The following is a 9,959-nucleotide window of genomic DNA, read 5'->3' on the forward strand; positions in this document are numbered from 1 at the left end:
GAAAAACAACAACTAAAAATACCTACGTCTGGCAAAAAAAACTATTCAACTATTATTACTACACCGTACGGTGTACGTAGTACAGACACACACACACACTGATTCTCTCCCACTGGCACTCACTCATTAACACCTACTACTACTCTCACACACCTTTTACTCTCCACAAACCACAACACAACTCACCTATTTGGTGTTGTTGTTTTGGTTGGTGGGTTCTCTTTCAAAGGACGGGATTTGGTTTGATGATTATTTTTGGGTTAAAAATTAAAGAAAAAAGTGTTAAAATAATGGAATTTGAATTAGAAAAGTTCGGAAAATTAATAAAAAAATTGTATTTTTTGGTATTAACAAATATAAACATAAAAAGAATTGAACTAATGCTGAAAAATAAATGAGTGAAATTAGAGTGAAAAAAATTAAATTAAAACAGAGTTGAACAGAATTAAATAAAGAGTAAATGTGTGGGAGCGGAACTGAGAGAACATCAACAAAAACGACTGACGTAAAGAGAAAGATAGAGAATACATGGTTAGCCATCACCGCTATCGTACTATTTTGTGCATTAGTGAATTAAAATTATACAGATAAATAAATAAGATATTATAAAAAAAAATAAAATTAAGAAAATTACATAAAAAAATTAATTGAAAATATGAAATTAAAAAAAACTTAAAAAACAAAAACAAAAAAATAAATAAAAAAATATGAATAAGAAATTTAATAAATTTAAATTATGAAAAAATAATTTTAAAATTCTCAAAAATTATTAGAATAATTAAAAAAAAATATTTTTGCGTGGAAAATAAAATAAATTGAACTTGCGGATATATAATAAATAAATTTCAGTGAAAAATAAATGCAATTTAGTTATAAAAATAAATTAAAAATAAAATTAAAAATTAATAAATTATTAAACATTCCAAATAAATAAAATAGAAAATATTATTAAAATAAAAAAACCGGAATTGTAAAATATTAATAGCTGTGTTTTTTTTCTTTTCTCCATTTTAGATCATTAAAAAAACAATATTATTAATATTGAAAAAAATAATAATTTAAAAAAAATATATAAACCGAAAATTATATTGAAAATTTATTAAAAAAACAAACTAATTAATAATTAAAAATTAATAAAAATTATTTATCTTTATTATTATAATTTGGAAATTTAAAAAAATAATCGCCCGAGAAGAAAGTGTATTTAAAAAGAAAATTGAAACTAAAAAAAATTAGTTTGTATATTTTTTCAACACAAAAAAATATATACACATAAAAACAACAGCAAAGCAGCAGGAGCAGCATTTGGATATTTCAACAGCGGTTTTAAACCATTTTTGGATATTTTAAATATTTTTTATCAAAAGGTTAGTTAATTTGGAATGTATATTTTTAATATTACTATATATAATATTTATATTTATACAATTCACCACACTGTGCTACAGGGTATTATGTCTTTGTGCATATGTTTGTAACAGGCAAAAGGAAACGAGATAGACACAGGGTTCCTTTTGAGAATATGCATAGAATCACTTTCTGAATCGATTTATGCATGTCCGTCCGTCCGTCCGTCTGTCCGTCTGTCCATGTTAAATTGTAAACAAAGTGCAGGTCGCATTTATGATCCGATTTGAATGAAATTTGGCACAGCTCATTTGTTTGGCCCAAGGACGAACCCTATTGAAATTGGGAAAAATCGGTTCAGATTTAGATATAGCTCCCATATATATTTTTGCCCGATTTACGGACTTTAGACCCTGAAAATCTTTCGATTTGCACAAAATTTGGCATAGCGTACTGAATTGAGCCACGAAAGATGTGTGCCAAGTTTGTGAAAATCGGTTCAGATTTAGATATAGCTCCCATATATAGTTTCGGCCGATTTTTGGTAAATGGCTTACCAAAGTCCCTATATATCTTTCGATTTGCACGAAATTTGGCATAGCGCACTGAATTAAGTCTAGAATGATGTGTGCAAAGTTTCGTGAAAATCGGTTCAGATTTAGATATAGCTCCCGTATATATCTTCCTCCGATTTAAGGTAAATGGTGTACCAAAGTCCTTATATATCTTTCGATTTGCATGAAATTTGGCATAACGTACTGAATTGAGGCTAGAATGATGTCTGCCCAGTTTCGCGAAAATCGGTCCAGATTTAGATATAGCTCCCATATATAGTTTCGTCCGATTTCATGTTAATGGTGCCCCAAAGTCCCTGTATATCTTTCGATTTGCAGGAAATTTGGCATAACGTACTGAATTGAGCCTAGAATGATGTCTGCCCAGTTTCGAGAAAATCGGCCCAGATTCAGATATAGTTTCGTCCGATTTCATGTGAATGGTGCACCAAAGTCCCTATATATCCTTCGATATATTTGGATAGAGCTTCCATATATATTTTCGCCCGATTTTAAGTAAATTGGACATCAAACTCTTCATGCTAGTCAGGTTGACATCAAATTTTGCACAACGTACAAAATTGAGCATAGAATTACGTAGTTGCGTTTTCTAGAAGTACAGACATAGCCCAACAGATAACCTATTTATATTTGATTGAAGTCGATTTATATAACTTATGGATATATAGGTAGATTCACATTTAGATAAATATCACATATTTTATTTCATCCAATTTCATGTTAATAGTCCTGTTTAATATATCCATAGTGGTGAAGGGTATCATATAGTCGGCCCCGTCCGACTTTACTACTTTCCTTACTGGTTTCGTTCGATTTAAGGTAAATGGTGCAACAAGGTTCCTATTAGCGTACTAAATAAAGTCTACAATCATGTGTGTAAAGTTTCTAGAAAATCGGTTCAGATTTAGATATAGCTCCCATATATATTTTCGTCCGATTTAAGGTAAATTGGGCCCCAAAGAGTCCCTATATATCTTTCCATTTGCACGAAATTTGTCATATCGTACTGAATTTGGTCCAGAATGATGTGTGCTTAGTTTCGTTAAAATCGGTTCAGATTTAGATATAGCACCCATATTTTCGAGCCTTTGATATGGAAGGAAATCTGTCCCTACCATAGCCCCTGTTGTAAGTTTCGAGAAAATCGGGTTAGATTTAGATTTAAATTCGTTCAATTTCATGTCTATGTTATTTCGAAAAGGCGACGCGTCGCCTGACATCGCGACGTCTGTTAGGTGACATATGTAGTATATCATTAGCTAAAATGCAAAAAGGCGTAACTAACAAAAAAAAAAATTGAAAATTGGCTTTTTGAATGAATATTTTGAATGTCAATAAACTACATGTGTTGACAAAGTCAATTTCAATTTTCAATTTTTTGTTAGTTACGCCTTTTTTGCATTTTAGCTAAAGATATACTCAAAGTGGTAAAGGGTATCATATAGTCGGTCCAGTCCGACTTTACTACTTTCCTTACTGGTTTTTTAAATATCCACTTGAATGGGATGTGAAAAAATATTTTCCACGCCTTAGGGAAGCCTTGAAATTATTTTTTTAACTTCAAGGACTTGGCGGGCCTTGAAAAAATATTTTTTTTATTAAATTCCACGCGTTTGGTTGGGCCTTGAAAAAAAAATTCTTAAAACATATTTTTTAATAAATCCACAGTGGTTTCTTCCCAGAAAAAAAATATTTGTTAATAAACCCATCTGATTTGTCTTTTTTGGTGTTTGAAAATGTTTCCTAAAAAATCGTTCATGCTTTCTTTTCAAAGTTCATGATTTTGTTCCCATAATTCCCCTGTGTTCTTGTGAAAATCATCAAATCGATCACACCATATTATTACAGTATCTCATCTCCCATACCCATAATTACATACACACACATGTATATATATATATATATATATTTTTTTTTTTGATATATTGTATTACAATTTCAATAAGTTGTGAGCTTATAATCGTTTATTCTAGCGCTTCATTCAAGACTATTTGCTAAGCGTTTTTTGTGATAACAAAAAACAACTGAGACTTTGGAACACGTGACCAAAGGAAGGGGTAAATCCACAGCACCCGACCAGATCAGACCAGGCCGGACTATGCCACACCACACCAAAGCACCAATTCCGAACATAAAGATGCAAAGTCATAATTTATTTTCAGATTATAAATTATCATGGAATAAATGTATACATATGAAACACACACACACATATTACAGACATCATATGTACATACATACATATTTATTGGGGGTACAGTGTCAATTAAACGAAGACATATAGCAAAGTAACAGCAGACTGTAAGAAAAATAAATCTTTTGCTTTATGTGTTTTTGTGGTCTGATGGAGTCTGGTTTTTATCATATTTGTAGAAAAATTTTAATTTTTTTTCTTTCAAGTTGTAAAAGAAAGAAGAGTGGTTGGGAGAGTTCGTTGACTTTTGTAATAAAATGTGAAATTGTACTCAAGGTTATCGTAGACATATGGGTAATGTTAATTACACGATGCAGTAAATCATACGACCTGAGGACACACTCCAGCTTCGGTGCAATTAAGAACCACTGGTTGCATGAGTATTGTCGTTACTCATACGCCCTAAGTAATGACAATATTTATAATATTCCCAAAACTATTTTTTAAAGATAAATACTTAATATTCACAATATTTAATAAAAATATTTTCCCAAAAATATTTTTACTTCAAATTTCTCCTACTTCCCTTTAATTACATTAAGTTTTCAATATCCCAATTTATTTTGTGTTTACCCCGTTTTTTGTTTACATTTTTTATTCTAATTTTATAGGTTTTTGTTGTTTTTTTTTTCATAGCAAAAACACAAAATACCCATAATTAATGAATTAAGTAATAATTGTTTATGGCTTATCTGATGGGGTGTGGTATTTTTTTATGTATTAGTAAATATTGTTGTTTTTGTATGTCTAAAAATAGTTTATTTTTTGTTGTGTGCTATTTTAAAAGTGTGTCTGCTGTTTGCGTTTGTTTTGCTATGTTTGTTTAGCTATTAAACGATTTTTTTAGAAAATATTTCATCAATGACTACAAATATGGATTTTTGAAATCATTTTTCCAAGAACCTCTCCATGCAAGAAATTTTTTTAAAGAATCCAAGGGACCAAACTGGCTTGGATTTAAAAAATATATATTTTTTAACCACCATTGAAATTATGGTTTTGTAAAAATATTAAAAACAAAATCTAAAGCGCTTTCTTATAACAAATATTTTTTTCAACATCAAAGCGTGGATTTTTTTAAAAATATTTATTTCGACGCCAATCGAAAGTGATAAATAAAAAAAATCAAAACCAATCAATGAAACGCGTTTATTTTTTTTTTTTTTTTGAAACCCCATATAATTCTTATAAAAAAATATTTATTGTCCGCTAAAAGCGTGGATTAAAATTGTTCTTTAAATCCTTTCCTAGACCAGATTTTTTATAGAATATTCACCCCAAGCCATGAAATGGTTTTCCTACACTCTGTTGAAAAAATTGATTTTTTATTGCATTTGACCTATATTTTCTTTGATTAAATTTTTTTGGCGACCTGAAGTGAAAATTAAAAAAATAATGTTTTAGCATTCGAAAATTACTATAGATTTGATTTTATATTTCTCTCTAAAATGAATTGAATTTTTAACGTATAACTAATATTTCACCAATACTACGTATACTACCCATAGTCCATGGTAGCATTTAATTTATATCAATCATACAACCCCAAGGATTAACGAGAAAAAAATATAAATTTCTTTTCTCATAATTGATAATAAATTAACAAGAAATGAAAAAAACGAAAGGCATATATAATTTCAATTTTTCTACAAAAAATAACCAAATGAATTCATTTCAAAATCACTCTGATGCTGTTTTTTGCTATCAATCTTTTCGTTTTTGTCAAAATGAATTAAACAGAAATCTGTGTAAATTTCTTCTTGCTGTTGCAGTTTATTATTGTTGATTTTTTTCAAATACAAATTCATACGAATTTCAATTAATTTTAATTGAAAATCAATTTGAATTAATTTTCTCTGTGCTGTATTTTTTTCTGTGTTTTTTTTCGATTTTTGTTTAGTCGGTCAATGGCTGTTATTGGCCTTGAAGTAGATGGCAAGAAGAACAATAGCAAAAAACCGAAAGAAAATTCATCGACAAAATGTGTCTGTGTGACACTAGAAGATTGTCTTGACATTATGGGGTTATTCATCTAATGGACCATTTGGGGGGACGATCATATCAAATTTAAATGAAATATATATGCACCACTAAAGAAAAAAATAAATAAATAAAAAAGAAATGAAAATGAAGGAATGATGCTTTGGCACAAGACAAGAATAAAATAGCTATGGCGCCTAGACAAAACCCGAAAGGGAATAAATTGTCTGTCTTTTGTTCTTTTTGCCAAAAATTTATTTTTTATTTATTTGTAGTTAACAGTTCGGTTTTTCATTTCATTTATTTTAATTTACTATTGTTGTGTCCCTAAAAAAATTGATTGCTATTAAGGTAGAATATTTTATCACAAATCAAAATAACAGTTTTTTTAATCAATTTGTAATTTTTTTATATTAAAAAGAGACAATTTTAAATCAACTTCAAGTTATCAGATGCTAGGAACAAGTGAGGAGATTTGAAGTACTTTTGGGTATAAAAATAAAAGAAATAATGTCTTAGGTCGTATGAGTATTGTCATTACTTATACTACACGGTGGACAAAATTTTTAAATATGACAAAATAAAAAAAAAATGTTAAAAATGTTATCACAAATTATTTTTTAATTAATGAATAATATGATATCTTATTAAATCAACGCCGTTAAAAATTTGGGATTACATTTTTTTATTTACGAGGAATCTAAGAAAAAGCAAAACATCCTTTTTAAAAATTTTTAACTTATACATTTTTAAAAAATATATTTTTTTAAATAATAAAAAAGTTCTTTTAAATCTATAACCTGTATTTTTTTTAATCCATAAATTTGATTTGAATGGGGTCATAGGTCGTATGAGTGTTGACAATACTTATACTTCTCGGTGAACACATTTAGTTGAGGACTGGATTTAGGTTATTCATATTTTAAATATAAATACAATTAAAATCAAAATCAATTAAATTTAAAAATATATTTACAAAATATATAAGCTTTAAAAAAATAAAGCTTATATAAATAATTGTTGAAGAAGCCCTGAAAGGTGTTTGGAAAAAACATTTATTTTTAAACCAGACTTGGAATAATCCTTAAAACAAAAGTTTTTTACTTTTTTTTACATTTTTGAAAACTATATTTGATTTAATAATAAAAAAGTCACATAAAACATGTCTGTTATTTATTTTTGTAAAAATCTATAAATTTGATTTATTATTTAAAAATCATTTTAAATTTGTCATGATTTTGTTAAGAAATTTTAAAATTTATATAGTTAAAAGAAATGGCATAATTGTTAAAAAAGCTCTGATTTTTTTATTTAATCCAAGCCTTGATAGGTTTTTGAAAAAAATATATTTTTTCAATCCAAACTTTGATAGGTGTTTGAAAAACGTATTTTTTTAATCCAAGCCTTGAAAGGTCTTTGAAAAAAATATTTTTTTTAATCCAAGCCTTGATCGGTCTTTGAAAAAAATATATTTTTTCAATCCAAACTTTGATAGGTGTTTGAAAAAAGTATTTTTTTAATCCAAGCCTTGATCGGTCTTTGAAAAAAAATATTGTTTTAATCCAAGCTTTGATAGCTATTTGAGAATTTTTTTTTTATCCAAGCCTTGATAGGTGTTTGAAAAAAAATATTTTTTTAATCCAAGCCTTGATAGGTCTTTGAAAAAAAATATTTTTTTAATCCAAGCCTTGATAGGTCTTTGGAAAAAAAAATATTTTTTTATCCAAGCCTGATAGGTCTTTGAAAAAATATTTTTTTAATCCAAGCCTTGATATGACTTGAAAAACATTCTTTAATAAATCCAAGCCTCTTTGGATCCCTATTCCACGCCTCTTTGGATCTCTAAAAAAGTATTCTTTAATAAATTCACGCCTCTTTAGATCCCTAAAAAACGTTCATTAATAAATTCACGCCTCTTTGTATCCCTAAAAAACGTTATTTAATAAATCCACTCCTCTTTGGGACCCTAAAAAAGTATTCTTTAAGAAATCCATGCCTTAGAAAATTATTCTGTAAATAATCTGCTCCTTTTTGCCCCAAGAAAAATATTATTTTTCTTTGTGTTTCTGTAAATATCATCAAAACGATGCACCCAGTTTCTTTTGCCATTATTTTATTTTGGATATTTAAAATATATAAATATTAGGCGAATATAGTACTCAACAACTTGGGTACACCGTGTTGTATCAGTGATGTCAATACTTATACGGCCTAAGATCTTATTAGTTGTTTAACTATTCCTGTCACGACATAGCTCGGAACATTGAAAATGAAACTCTGCAATTTTGAAAATACATGTCAGAACATTTTTAATATTTGACTTAATCGCACCCCCCCATAAATATGTACCGCCCCATGTTCGATATACTGAAGATCTCTGGCGTATATATACTCACTATTTGTAATTTTTTTATTTTTTAATTCTTCTTCTTCAATTTCCTTTAAAAAAGCCATCGACATATTCTATATAAATATTTATTATCAGAGCATTCTATAGATATAAAATTTTTCATTGAATTTTATTCCCCATTATCTCTTTTTCGCTGAAATTCCAATTCGTTTCATTTTTTTTTTAATTCTTCATTTCATCTTCTTCCGATCATCATCAGCAGAATTTTTATTATCAGTCAATATTCAAAATAGCTGCTGCCTCCTCCTCATTCATAAGTGCAGCATTTTGTGCAGTGATAAGAAGAAGGCAGGCAATGTTTTGCTTTTGTTTCCCTTTGTACCCAAAGACCGTCAAAGACAACAACAAAAAAAGAATTCAAGTCAAGAATACAATAAAAAAGTACATCGACAACAACAATTGCAATAAAAACGGCATTTAAAAAAATCTCGTCGTGAATTGACGCAAATTGTCAAAGTGACGTTTAGTTTGTTGTGATATGAATACCACTACTACAACTCATATAACGGTCATTCAGTATTATTGAATTGTATGCAATGTGAAGAGAAAGAAATACCAATCAGAGGAGAAGAAGAGAAGTCTGCCATAGAGGAAGAACACGATGTAGTAGAAAGAAAACCAAAACTTGAGAATTGCATGCGTGGTTTGCTCTTCTTCTTTTTTTAATTCTTCGATGTGCTTTTGCAAATTTTTGAATGGCGATTTTGCACTTGTCACACTAGTTTTGTTTTGCTTTATTTTTTTTTTTTTTTGCTTTGGGGTTTTTTATAGCTTTGTTGTAATAAAAAAAGATGATCATCTGTGGCCACTTTATTGCATCATTATATTTGTGGGTCAATACGCACTCAAACTATCACAAGACGCGCTTCCACCATCGATTATCGGTGTTGGTGTTATCATCATCAGCGTCACTAAATGTGTGTGAGATAAGGCTGAGGTTTTATTAGGAGATCTTTCTGGTTAAGGCTGGGTTTTCTTGGCCCAAAGGGGTCAGATAAGGCTGGGTATTTGAAAATTCTTATTAGAACGGTACGAAAAGTACTAAATGTGGTACCATTTGTATTTTGGCGAAACGGTGTAGCTACAACTCCGAAATTCGGATAGGGGTCCATTGATGGAGTATAGAAAAGACGTAGCTAAGGGTGCTTTTTTTGGACATTCAAAATTTGAAGTATCCCAAAAAAGTACTAAAATGTACTGAAATTGGTACAATTTCGTAGCAATGGAAATGGATAGAGCTAAAAAAACTTGAAATTTAGATCTCAAATAAAGGTTGAGAGAAAGAAGGTTCGATATAGGTAGGTGGTTTTGAAAGTATGCACCCATGTATCCGAAAAGTACGATATGGTACTTTATTTTGTACAATTTTTAATTGTTGGTGGTACAAATGGAGCTGGAATCCGGAAATTTGAAATTAACATAACCGTCGAACTGATTGACTGACTGACTTAAC

This window comes from Musca vetustissima, unplaced genomic scaffold, assembly GCF_032173495.1.
Source record: "Musca vetustissima isolate MV318-11 ecotype Yass unplaced genomic scaffold, APGP_CSIRO_Mvet_v1 utg20545, whole genome shotgun sequence".
Lineage (NCBI taxonomy): Eukaryota > Metazoa > Arthropoda > Insecta > Diptera > Muscidae > Musca > Musca vetustissima.